This window comes from Chrysochloris asiatica, unplaced genomic scaffold (assembly GCF_000296735.1).
Source record: "Chrysochloris asiatica unplaced genomic scaffold, ChrAsi1.0 scaffold00022, whole genome shotgun sequence".
NCBI lineage: Eukaryota > Metazoa > Chordata > Mammalia > Afrosoricida > Chrysochloridae > Chrysochloris > Chrysochloris asiatica.
The window spans coordinates 4,517,098-4,531,800 of NW_006408540.1; positions in this window are offsets into that span (position 1 = coordinate 4,517,098).

Consider the following 14,703-nt stretch of genomic DNA (forward strand, 5'->3'; position numbering starts at 1 on the left):
AGGAAGGCAGGGAGGGAGGAGATCAGCTGGGGACCCCATACACAGATGCTTTGTATTTTTATAGTTTGGTATCAGAAGTGAGATTTGTTACACTAGAACTAGACTCATGGAAGTATGGGGATTTATAAGAGAAAGAATGAAAGGGCACTGAAATTAAAACTTTTTATTCTACTTTGCTTACAGTTATCTATAATGGCTGAAAGAAATGGAAAGAGGTATTATACTGCAACTGAAGGAAGAAAAACTGCTCTGGAGTCAACTGGAGCAAAACGTCAGATAACAAGTTGGCTGATAGAGGGCCAAGGACTACTGGATCTAGCCTGGAGAGGCCCTGTACATAAATGGAGAAATAGTCCAGTGGTGGATAAATGGTTCAATTTGGGTGTTTTAGGAAGAGTTAAGGATTATTTGTTTACCTGAAAGTACTATGGATATAGAATGTTTCTCTTGCCTAATATTATAAAATATGCTTTCTGGTATGATGGGAATTGATATTGTTATCTTGATCACAGCGAGCTTGTAAGCCCACCTTCAACCTATACTTCACTGGATATGCTAAAAGGAAGTTAGGAATTGCCCAGAAGGAACAGGCTTTATTTTAAGCCAGTAGCCTATGTAGAGTAAGGGGCTTAAAGGGAACAGGATATTGATGTTTAAAGGCAAAATCTACAGAGATTAAAATAACTAGCATTTTGAATATCAAGCAAGCAGGTGCTACTGGATGCACTAAAGTAGGAAAAGTCTGTGCACATCAGAGAAAACCCCATTTGAGGACTCAAAGTTAAAAGGAGACAGTAAGCAGACAGTTCGATTTGCTCACTGGTGACCATCTGATTACACTAGATGAGTGAAATTGGGATAGAATGCAGCAGTGAAGAAAAGAGTTGAGAAAAAAGAAAGGATTGGCTTATCTGAAGTTTGGAAAGTTGTATGGGCTACTGAGCCTATAGGAACTGGCAATGCCCATGGGTGGGAGTAGGATTCAGAGAAGCATACAGAGGAGCCAGTGGACTCCCATGTTTTCAGCTAGTACCCATTTGACCTAGCAAGGATGGCTAAAGCCAAATTAACTGGAACCTAACCAAATGAAGAACGAGATGTTTGAGCTAGTGTGAATTATTTCAACTTTGATAGCTTGCTGTGGACTGGACTTTACTTATGAATGCAGATGCTTGAAGTTACAAGAACAGAAGATTGTTTATGGCAAGAAACAGTTTGGTCTCCTCAGAGGACTGCGTTGATAGGGAAGGACAATTTAGAAAGTGGTTATCAAAAATGAGAGATAATAAAGTCATGAAGTGGTTGGCTTATACTATTTTAAGGGTGAAAACAATTAAAATTATAAAGGGAAGGTTAATCCATCATGTATGAAAGGGACAATGGTTAGAAGAATCGGGGTGGTCTGTGATGTCTTTTCTAGCCTAAGTCTTCAACTTCTGCCAACAGTGTTTCTACCTTGCTTGGTCTGTGTAAGACAAGATGGGAGAAAACACTGGTAGTATGACAAGATTTTCCTGTGGATATCAGCAGAGTTAATTATAATTGTAAAAACTTGAAACTCTAACATGGGTTTAAAATGAGTCACTTCAGAAGCAGGAAGGGGAATCTTGTTACCATTAAAGAAGAAGAGCTAAGAGTGGAGTGTGTCCTTTGGACACCAACATCCCTGTTCATTGAATCTCCTTGACCCAGGGACTGAAAGTTTTTACAATGGAGGTGGGATAAAGGATCATCATCAGCAGAACCAAGAACCAGAGCACAAGGCACAGTGGTGGGCTCCCAACCATGAACAAATAAACTTGAGCAACTTGGGCAAGAGGATTGCTTGTAGAGTGGTGAGCCTCCAGGCACTTAAGTGGGGAGCTAGGTTTACTGACCCATGGAGTTAGAGTTAAGTGCCTTCAGATTGAGGTTATGGCTGAGTGATGTGTCCTATGTGTATTTATCAGCAACTGACTGGAACAACTGTGCCCTGAGTATTTTCTGATCCTGTATTGTAACTTGTTAGCTTCCCTGGTAAGCCTGGTAACTTGGAGTGTGGTGGCTGAGTCCTATGTGGCCACTTCAATGAATTATCAAACTCAGTTGAGTAGTCAGTGTTATGGGAGCTATGGTTTAGTGTTTCATGTTTTTATAGTCAGTTATCCCACTTCCTCCCTATGATTCTTATTTCTATTCAGCCTTCTTTTTCAGCCCTTCTGAATTTTGTCTTTTGGTAATTGCTGCCTTTATGTCTTGAATGGTTAACCATTCAATGGTTAATTTCATGATGGGGATACTTAATTAGTGTTGCATACACACATACACACACACACACCTCCCATACCTATTTGTCTACAGCTTAGCTTGAAATTGAGACACGAGGTAAATTCAGTTCCAGACCTGAAGGGTAACCAAGAGCAGATTGATCACAAAAAACACATACAAACCATTCACTGACATATCAATGCCCATGGAAGCTGCAGTCAAAAGCTCAGACAATTTAATACATTGGGCAAATCTGCTGCAAAAGACTTCTTTAAAATATTAAAAAATAAAAATGTCACTTTGAGGACTAGGGTACACTTGATCTAAGTCATGGTATTCTCAATAGCCTAGTGTGCATGAGGACCTTGTTATGTCCTCATGTAGGATAACCACAAGGTCAGCAGTTCAAACCCTCTAGCTGCCCTTTGGAAACCTTGTTGTACAGGGTCTCTATGAGATGGAACCAACTTGAGGGTACTTAACAACAAGAACAATAATATGTATGAGAAAGCGGAACAATGAATAAGAAGACTAAAGAATTGATGGCATTGAATTATGGTGTTGATGAAGAATATTGAATATAGCATGAACTACCAGAACAATGGTGGTAAGCATAAGAGTGCAAACCACAAGGAGAGGGGTTTGAGCTTTCTACCTGTTCTGCAGGAAAAAGATGAGACTTTCTACTCCTTCAAAGTTTTAAAGCCTCAGAAACCTTATATAGTATCGCAATGAGTAGGAACAAACTCAATAGCAATTAATAACAACCATCAGAAGAACAAAAAAATTTATCTTGGAAAAAGTGCAACTAGATTGATCCTTAGCGGTAAGGATAGCGAGAATTTATCTCTCATATTTTGTCATTTATTCAGAGTGACCAGTTCCGGGAGGACATCACGCTTGGTGGAGGGTCAGTAAAAAAGAGTAAAACCCTCAACAAAATTGATTGACAGAGTGACTGTAACAATGGGGTGCAGGTCAAGGGAGTGTTTTCTTCTGTAGGCACCTAACAACAACACTGATATGAACTAATAATATGATAAAGAAATCTCTAATTCAAAATGTGGTTATATCACAAAGATTTGGACTCTACAGACAGCATGTGACAGAATAGAATTAGTGATAAGCGTCTATAAATATTAACAACAAACAACAAAATCATTACTATCCAGTGCATTCCAACTCATAGTCCTCCCACAGAACTGATAGGAATTCCAGAGTTGTCATCTTTTCAGAAGCAGACTGCCACATCTTCCCCTCATAGCTGCTGTTAGGTTCAAAATGCTGACCTTTGACTTAGGAGCCAGTTAACAGCTGGTTAGCAGGCAAGCAGCTTCTTCACAAGTATAAGGAAGAGGATTTATAGCACATGAATTTTGGTAGACAGAATTAAGTTCATAATAGTGACAAAGAAAATAGTCACAAGAAAAAACATGTAGAAAAAAGTTCATCTACTATTTTTATGAAAATGAATATTCTGGGTATATTCTTAGTCAATCAGGAGAGAATGACAAGAAAATACATTTCTAAGGTAAGTGAAATTGGAGATAATTATTGCAGTCTCTATTTCTGTGGGTAGAGAAACCAAAACAATACAGCTATAAGATTCTTTTAGGCGATACCTGAATGATTTTTAGAGCTTTAAAGTCTTCATTTACGATAGACAAGATATACCCAGCTAGTCATCATAAAACAGTTTCTTTATACTCCTCTATTACTTGTTTTCACAATCATCTACAACGAAGAAACATTTAATTCATGGTATAGTATCACTAAGGATCCCTGGTAGCACTGTGGGTTAGACTTTGAGCTATAAGGTCATCTATTCAAACCCACCAGTTGCTCCACAGGAGAATGTTGAGACTTCTGTAAACATTTCTAATCTTTGTTTTACATCTCAACATGAAAAACAAGATACATAAAGAAACGACAGAGTTTCTATCCATTTTATATCCTGTAGCTAACTACTATTTTTTTAAAACTCTTTTTTTTATCAGACTAAATTATGTTTTACTGGATTATTGCCCATTTTGTGACGTACATTCTCAACACTCATTCTCAGCTCTCCTTGACTCTTTGAGGATAATTTTATTACTTGGGGTGACTCTTTGCAATAATATTACCTGCATAGAAGCCTAATGTTTTTGTCATCTGCTTGAGATCTCAAAAACATAGCCCATTTCCACATACATATTTACAAGTATGTCTACATACATGTCTACATGTATGTTTCTTTTGATGCAAAGTGGTTATAATATATATTATCATGTTACTAGGTCCACACTTGCACTCCAGGTACAAACTTTAGAGAGTTAAACTCCATAACTAGTGAAAATATTGAGTAGTAAGGAACTCAACTGTTGTTGTTTTTTTTTTATGACAACACAAAAAAAAGATACTATATAACTGTCATTATAAACTGCAAGCTTTATAAATGTTATATGCTTTATAAACTTCATAAACTACTCTCATTCTAGTCTCTGCATAGTAAAACCTAAGTGTAACTCTGAAATTCAGTTATTATTACAATCAACATTGGTACCCTTATGTATTTTCAGCTTAATCATTTTAATTGTGAAAGAATTTCCAAGATAAGCTGGCTTTTTTTTTTTTTTTTTTCATTTTGTGATGAAGAATTTTAGACTCAGATGTTCCAGTGCAAACAACTGAAGAGCTTATAGGCCAAAACTAAAAATCAGGATACTACCTTTCCAATTCTTTGCTTTTTTTCATGACAAATAAGTTTAATAATATATATATCTTTTTGTTCACACTCATAGTTGATAGGGAAAGTCACTAATATTTGATAAGCAGAGTGAATGATTTGATTCAGAATTGAATAATTAAGATTTTTTGACTTGTTATATTACCATGTTAATATACCGCTTGTGTTACAGGCATTATTAATTGCATTTTACAGAGGGAAAAGTGATGGTAAGTGTTTAAAATAATCACCAAGATTATTTCAACTGGGATATCAGAAATCATTGCCTCACTCTGATGTTTGTCATTCATGCACATATAACATTCTATCAGAATTTGATAACATCTCAGGTGTATTTGGGAGCATGGTGGCTCTATAGGGTAAGTATTGGACTTCATAATACAAGATTGAGATTGGCTGTACGAGCCCACCAGCTGCTCTGTGAGAAAAAGATGAGACTTTCTGCTCCCACAAAAATTTAAAGCTTTGGAAACCCTTATGCAGTGTCTTTGTGAGCCTAAACTGACTCAATGACACTTAGCATCATGTGTATTTGTGATGATGTTGTTGTTGAGTGCCATCGAATTGGTTCCGACTCATAGCGACCTCATATAAAGTTTCTAAGGAGCAGCTTTTGAGCTTGAACCGCTGACCTTGTGGTTCAAGCCATCTTTGAAGTCCAGCACAAAGGACTTGCATTGAGCTACACTGCCACTCCAGGACTCCATATGTGATGACATATGATGAAACAATATCAAATAGGTTTCCTACTTTAAACTTCAAAATTTCTATAGTAATAAATTCAATGCATGGCAACGAATAAGAGATTAAAATGTGTGTAAATTAATATTGAATAATTTATTATAAGATATTCTTCAGAACTGAAATCAGATATTCTGTTTTTCTTAGCCTTGTCATCAAAGAATGTTATGAAATAAGTTAAGACACCACCTAACAGAAATAATGGAAATTAATGAGACCATGATTTTTATAAATTATTTATTTGTGTCATATTTTATAAAAACAATAAATAATTCTAACTGAAGATATAATCAATTGGAACTGAGTCCTAGACATCAATGATCAATATCAACATGAGAAATAACATATTAATTACCTACAGAGTTACTGCTCAATGCTATACTAAGCAGTAGTATGGGACTGAGCAAAAATTACTTAATTTGCTGCATAAGTTAAAGGGGAGAAATGACACAAACCTATAATTTATAATCTGTAATAAACATATGACTTAAACAAATGTAATATTCTATAGCTTTTATGTTTTCCTTAGTAGGCTGTAGTTATGGAAATAGCCCATTTTAGTAGTGATAATTATTGTTTTTTTTAATCACATTCTCTTTTCAAGTTTCTTTGTAACCAATGATTTTTTATATGTGTATAAAAAGCACACACACCAACACACACATACACACCAACACACACAGCCACATTCACACAGATCTGACTCAATAAAAAGTTGGTTAGTTATAAATTAGAATATGATGTTGCTATTAAAAAGAAAATGAAGATGTGTGCAGGAATGTATTACAGGTGTTAGATGGAAGAGTACATGATACACATGTGTCCTCTATGTATGTTGCTGTTGTTAAGTTCTGTTGAGCTGATTCCGACCCATAGTGACCTTGTATAGGGTTTTCAAAGAGCAGCTAGTGAGCTTGAACCACCGACCTTGCAGTTCAAACGACTTTGCAATCTGACGCATTAGCCCACAACACCACACCAGGACTCATTTCTTTAATGATACATAAGAGGTTTATTATATAGTGTCTGACTTTGGAGAGGACTGGGACCTGGATGTCAAGAAGACTGACTTTTCTTTCTACAGTCTTAGTACTGTTTAACAAACAAACAAAAAAAATGTCATGTGGGTTGTCAGTGTTTGTGATGCTTATAAATCTCCTCTAGTATGTCTTTACTCTGTGAAATAGCAGGGCTATCAACATTGCCAAGTGTTTTCTGATTTTATAAGCCAGTTGAAAATGCTATTTAAGAGCAGATCATAGTAAAGATATTTTCAAAAATATTATCACCTAATCTTTTAAATAATTGTTTTCATTGAACAAGCATTCCCACAGGCTTATTCAAAGAAAACAAATATTTTAATATATATAGTTTTGAGAAAAATAAAATTTCCAGGAATCATTTAAAATTTACCAAAATTTCTTTTTAGTGCTTCAATATTTTCCCCTAAAACTTGAGGACTGATTTCCTTTAAGAACAAATACAAATAATCTGTATTTCAGTTCCTATTTTAGACATACATGAGAAGGAATGAGAGTTATTGAGGAAAGGAGGGAAAATAATGAATAATTTGAAAAGGTTATTAGATTTTGTTATTCTAATATTTTCATCATCGTTTTGTTCTTAAAGAACAGCGATATATTTGAGGAGGGAAATAAAATCATGCTTATTGATTATTTATTTATTGAAGAAGAAAGTTAAGTGATAAAAGTTTTCTAACTCAAATAACCTACCTGTATCCAGTCATTGCTCAAATGATGGTTTTGTGGGAAGGACTCTGTGGGCACTGATCAAACATTAACTGAAGCTGAGATGACTCCGGGTAGAAGCTACTCATCCCCGTGGCCAGGCCATGTCAACTTCTCATTAACTCTGTAATAGTGGCATTATTAGTTTCCTATTGCTGCTGTAACAAATTACCACAAACTTAGTGACTTAAACAACACAAATGCCTTTTCTTTCCATTCTGAAGGTCGGAATCTAATATCAGTCTCTGGGCTAAAGTCAAGGCTTTAACCTGGCTGGTTCCTTTTGGTGGTTCTGACAGGAAAATCCATCTCCCTGCCTTTTACAGCTTCTTAAAGTTACCTGTAACCTTGGTTACATATTTCCTAGGATCACTCCAACCTCCTGCTAACTCATTTCTGCTACTCTCCCTGATGTGCTCCTGCATCCCTCTTATAATGATCCTTGTGATTATATTGAGCCCACCCAAATAATTCTGGACAATTATTCTTATTAAAATCCTTAATATAATTGCATCTACAAAATCCCTTTTTCAGATAAGGTAATATGCTCACAGATTACAGAATTAGAACATGTACATCTTTTGGGAAATGGGGAGTTGTGGTACCTACCAGAACAGCCTGCAGGGTCTCAGAAAATGTCACAGGTACTTACTTCTTCCTCTTCTCGACAAGAAGATTTTTCTTTTCTTGATTAGGAGACATGCCCTTTTTTAAAATGGGATTTAATTTTGTTATGATCTCATTATGCAATTCCAGCTTTCATTCTCCCAGCTTAGCGGTCTTATATCTTAAGAAGGCAGTAATGGTTTATAAACCATCTTATCAACTTCTTAAGTCATAGCCACCAATTTTAAAGTTAAATTAAAATCTTATAATAAATTCCTTTATAAATTACATTGAAATTTTAAGGAAGGGCAATTCTAATACTTTAGCAGTTATTCATTATTCTAAATAAAGAATTTTGAAACAATGCAGGTCTATGGCCTCCTGAGCACAAGAGACTTCTAAGCAATTCCCTGTCATGAACAAGAAATAATTATTATTCATTCTCTGTAGGAAAAGTTTTGGACTTCGAACCACATGGATGTCACCTCAAACCCACTAGCTTCTTCTCAGAAACACTGTACAAGCTCACTATAAGTTGGAATCAACTGGATGGCACTTAAGGATAATATTCTATATTATCAGAATGTTCAGAATTGAAAAGAAGAATTAAAATTATTCATCTTTCAGACATCGAGTAGGTTTGTTGTAGAATGAACTTAAATCTTTCCAAATAATATATAGTACTACAAAAAAAATCACATTTTCTCATATTGTAAAGATTATCCAAGAACTTTTACTTTAATTTAGAGATCAGTTCAGAGATATCTGCAAAATGGAAAATAATTCTGTGTGTCTCCTTCAGACAGCACATGACTGGATTTTGACTTGGAACTAATTTTAATGAAAACTTTTTCACATATCTGTTCATTATTAAAACAAGTATATCGTGTTTTAAATTTTTAAATGTGTTTTATGAATTCTGATTTTAATGATTCCTTGATCTTCTTTGTAATTTATCTTTTGTCTTATAGCCTCTAGCTTATTTTAATTTTCTTTGTCTTACCTTGTTCCAAATTTGAATTGCTAGTGCTTTTCTACTCTACAATGTGTGCATAATTTGGAGATTACTACTTTTCCTATTAGTTTCACTAGTTGTTGTTGTTGCTAAGTGCAGTTGAGTTAATTCTGACCCATAGAGACCCTTTTAGGGTTTCCAAGGAGCAGCTGGTGAGCTTGAACCACTGACTTTACAGTTCAAACGACTTTGCCCCTGACGCATTAGCCCACAGCACCACACCAGGACTCCATTATATAATTTTATACATAGTGTGTAGTAAGGAGTTCTGATAGCATTGTGGTTACAAATTGGGCTGCGAACCTTAAGGTCAGCAGTTCGAGACTACCAGCCGCTCCGCGGGAGAAAGATGAGGTTTTCTGCTCCTGTAAAGATTTACAGCCTCGGAAACCCTGCACAGGGTTGCTATGGGTCAGAACTGACTAGACGACACTTAACAACAACAACATATATCTAGTATATATGTATATACTATGTATTATTGTTGTTGTTAAGTACTGTGAAGTCGGTTCCGACTCATAGTGACCCTGCATAGGGTTTCCGAAGCTGCAAATCTTTACAGGAGCAGAAAGCCTCATCTTTCTCCTGTGGAACAGCTGGTAGTTTCGAACTGCTGACCTTGACGTTAGCAGCCCAACTTGTAACCACTACGCGACCAGAGCTCCTTCATACTACATAGTATATACTAAGTCTATAGTTTTCCAACAGCCTGTGCTTATTTCATGTCTCTGAGTCACATTTTGGTCATTCTCAGAAGATTTCAGTTTTTTTTCACACTGGAGCTCTGGTAGCGTAGTGGTTACGAATCGGGCTGCAAACCTTAAGGCCAGGAGTTCGAAACTACTAGCCGCTCCTTTGGAGAAAGATGAGGTGTTCTCCTCCCGTAAAGATTTACAGCCTCGGAAACCCTGTACAGGGTCGCTATGGGTCAGATCCGACTTGATGGCACTTAACAACAACAACAACAACATTACATACTTAGTAGGCCCAGAACTGACTCAAGGGTACTTGACAACAGCAGGAAACCAAAAAGTTCATGTGATTTACTTTATTGCAATATGTGTTACATGTGTACAAACACCACAAGTCAGTTCCCACTCACAGTTACCCTGTATTTTCCAAAGAGTCGTTGATGGGTTTGAACCGCTAACCTTGTGGTTAGCAGTCCTGTGTGAATCATACAGCATGAGAACACCTAAATATACATATGTATGAGGGTGAGTCAAGAAATATCTGCATTCTGGCTGTAAAATTTATTTTAATCAATTTTCAGAAAAGACAAATACTTCATTTTCCGACATAATCTCCTTGCTTTTCAATACACTTATCCATCTATCAATAAACTTTCATATCCCCATATTAAAAAATGGCTTAGGCTGACCTGTTAGCCAAGAATGCACTGCTGTCTTCATTTCTTCTTCAGAGGTGGATCTTCAGCCTCGAAGGGCTGCTTTCAGGAAATCAAATATGTCAAAGTCCCATGGAGCAAGATCAGGACCAAGCAAAGGTTTTATAGTGTCAACAGTGTGAGCAGAGATATGTGGATATGCATTGTCATGCAAGTGCACAATGTCCTTGAATAATAGTTCCAAAGTGTTTAATCTAAAATTTGGGCGTTATCTCTTCAGGGGAGCTTCTTATTGTAAAGAACATTTTTCCTGATAGTGTTCCAATACTGGCTCTAGAGAATCCCAGAAAACTGTAAGCATCAATTTGCCAGCTGATGGTTGACTTTAAAGCTTTTTCTTGGTTGGCAGCTAAGGGTGCTTCAATTCCATACTACTTTCAGGTTCATGATGAATCCATGTATCATTACCAGTAACAATTTTTTTTTTTAAAGAAATGATATTCCTTCAATATCGGTACAAATTTTGTTTGCAGACGTCAGTTTATGCTCTTCCATGAGTTAATTCAGAACCCATTTTGCACAAATTTTTGAAACCCAAGTCTGTCAGGGATTATTTCACAGACAGAGCCATGGCTGATTTGCAAATGATCTGTCATATAATCCACTGTCATTCATCTATTCAGCAGACTCATTTCATGTCCACACTCAGTGTTGTCATCAGCTGTGGACACAGACAGGTGTTTTTATATAACTGGAGTGTGGATATGTTTTTGGCTCACACTCATGTAAATAAATTATTATTGAAAGCAAGTTTTAACTAGAAAACTATAAAACAAAATTCAAGGCAAAATTTTGCTTTCAAAAATATAAAGAAAACCAAGATGTTGGTAGGGTTGTATTCCTTTCTGGAGGGTCTAGGCAGAATTTGTTTCCTTGTTCTTTTCACTTTTAAAGCCTGTGTGCTTTCTTTGACTTGGATCACTTTTCTGCCATCTTCAAAATCAGCACCGTTATGTCTCCTTAATCCTTCAGTATTATATCTCTCCTGCTGATCACAGTCAGGAAAGGTTCCCCACACTTAAGAACGCTCCCCAAAGTAAAAGCCTGTACCTATTAAAAATTATTCTCCATTTGCAGCTTCTCTTAGCCCCTGGAAACCAACAATCCATTTTCTGCCTCTGGATTTATCTATTTTTGGACATTTTACTTAAGTGGACTAACTAAAATTTAATATATTAGTTCATTTTAAAATAAGATTCTATGATATATTGGATACAAGATTTCAAAAGTCTATTTTTTTAGAGTGATATTATTCTTATGTATGCCTTTGGAGATCATCTATATATTGTTGTTGTTAAGTTCCATGGAGTCCGTTCCAACTCATAGTGACCCTGCATAGGGTTTCCGAGGCTGCAAATCTTTACAGGAGCAGAAAACCTCATCTTTCTCCTGTAGAACAGCTGGTAGTTTCAAACTCTCGACCTTGAGGTTAGCAGCCCAATTCGTAACCACTACGCTACCAGAGCTTGATATTGAGTACTCCTAAATCTATCTCCAATTCACTCACATTTTATTATTAACTTAAATTATCAATATGACAGACTCATTGATTTTTGATAAAATGTTTATTGAAATTATATTTAAAAGAAAAATACCAAAAATATTGCTAGTCCATCAGTTGTTTGATTCAAGTAAAAATGGTGTTCCATAACAATGTGTGACACTGTAGGATAATCACTGGACTGTTAACCACAAGGTCAGTGGTTCAAATCCACCAGCCTCTCCTTAGAAACCCAATACAGGGTTTCTATAACACTTAACAACAACAACATAACAAACAAAATTCCAACAACAAAATATTGTCAACTAGTTTTACCTCCATTTGAAATAATCTTGCTAGTGCTTTTCCTAGGAACAGCCATCACCCCTCAGTATACAAAAGCACTGTGAGAATATGGCCCATTTCATCATGTAAGATATTAAAGAGAAGTGATCTCAAGTCAATATTTAATAGTATCAATAAATGTATTAATTTGTTAAGGGTATTTACAATGAAAGAGGCATCCTTTTTACTGCAGGTGTATAGTAGTGAAAAAATATTATGAATATAGTGCAGGTTGATACCACTTGCATGATTTTTGCTAAGGTGTTGCCAAATTTACCCATCACTGGCTTGCACCATCAATTCACATGATAAAACACTGAAAATGACAAGTAACATGCTTCTTATTATTGTTAAGTGCAGCAAGTCAATTATAACTCATAGTGACCCTTTATAGGGTTTCTGAGGAGTAGCTGGTAAGCTTGAACTATAGATCTTTTAGTAAATAGTTTGGTGCTTATCCAACAGAGTCACACCAGAACATTCTAGTGTTATAGAAACTATTGTGACACATAGTCTCACAAAGAGGGTCTGTGGACCACACTTTAAAAAAATAATGAGTATCAATTAATGTAAGAAAATAGCCTAACACATTGTTTGAATTATAAATCTCTATCTGGAATATCTTTACCAACTGCTTCCTGCAAATTTTCTTGTTCAAGTGTCAAAGGGCTTATATAAATTGGATTTTGCTATAAGTAGAGTTAACTTTAAAGGTTTAGGTTTTTCCATGTGGGATTGTTGTGTTGGTTATTAGATGCCAACTTATATATGACATTGAGTTGATTCCAACTTATAGCTACCTTGTAAAGAGTTCCCAAGGAGCAACTGGTGAGTTAGAATCACCAACCTTGTGACTCAAACCAACTTTGCGGTCCAATGCTTTATACCACAGCACCATATATGATTAGAACTTCAGAATTGTTTTTGAAAAAAAAAATTAGGCAGTTCTTGTAAAACTCAGACTACAGAGAAGACTCAGCTGTGGTTCTTTTGAGCTATGTAATTGCTGAGGGAAAATCATCATTACAACCTGGTTATCATGCTCACAAGTCGGTTGTGCAGACACCACTTCAGAGATTCAAGTAGAAGCTAAGTGATGCTTTCTCCTTTGAGTTTGGCATAAAATTACACAGTCTACGACTTTAAAGGAGAGTGTTCATATCACTGAATGCTTTGTCAAGAATGTAGTAGGATGCTGAGGCTTTGACATCTATTTCAGCTAAAGAATTATACAGCAGCATAATTCGTTAGAGTAAAACATTCATGTATATCCTAAAAATTTGTTTTCTCATATATAATGCTCAAAAGATTCAATTCTTTAAAACCTTTTTCTAAGAAGTCTTTATTGTACCATGCATCATAGGAACTAATGTATCACCTCCAGCCAAGATTATCTTTTGGTTTTAATCAATTCCATACAAACACTTGAGAAGAGTAATGGAGAAAACTTTTTAAGTTATTGTTTGCCTTTCAATAATTCCACTTCTGAGTGAAATTATTTAATTAAATTCAATAAATCTTTATTGCTTTTAGTATATTTTAGATGAATACATCCTATAGTTGGTATGTGTGTTTGGCACTATGTCACATAGACCATTGGAACATGTTAAATCATTTAAATATTTTTCAACATGATTAAAAAAAAAAAAAAAACTCACTGCTATCAAGTTAATACTTATTCACAGCAATCCTGTATGTGTTTTCTGAGGCTGTAAATCTTTATAGAAGCAAAAGCCACATCTTTCTCTCACAAAAAGACTGATGGATTTGAACCACTAACTTTACAGTCAGCAGTGCTTATCCTACAGCACCACCAGGGTCCATATATTTATAGAAATGCTAATGACTTCTTAGGAAAAATTAACATAGGAAAAGTAGCTAATAAATCTTTGTCTTATTCTGGGTTCTCTAGAGAAGTAAACTAATGAAGTTTGTATATATATACATATAAAAAAAGTATATATATGAACAATGTCAAAGAAGGGAAAAATGCAGGAACTGAGATCCAGGTGGTAAGGAAATCAGGTTGATTACAGGATACAATAGATTGTCTTAAATAGAAGGAAAAGTTAATAGACTACAAGGTAACCCCAAATAAAGTTAATACTTCACAACTAACCATGAAAATGAACCTCCAAGAAGAACAAGCAAACATGAAAACTAAGAAGAAACCAACAAGAAATAGCACAAAAAAACACAAACTCAGCATAAGAAGGCATGCAGAACAATGGAAAGAACAGCACTACCAAAAATTAACATAATGGCAGCAATTAATTCATACCTAGCAATCATTACATTGAATGTCAATGGATTAAAAGTAGCAGTGAAGAGACAAAGAGTGGCAGAATGGATAAGAAAACAAGTCCCTTCAATATACTGCCTGCAAGA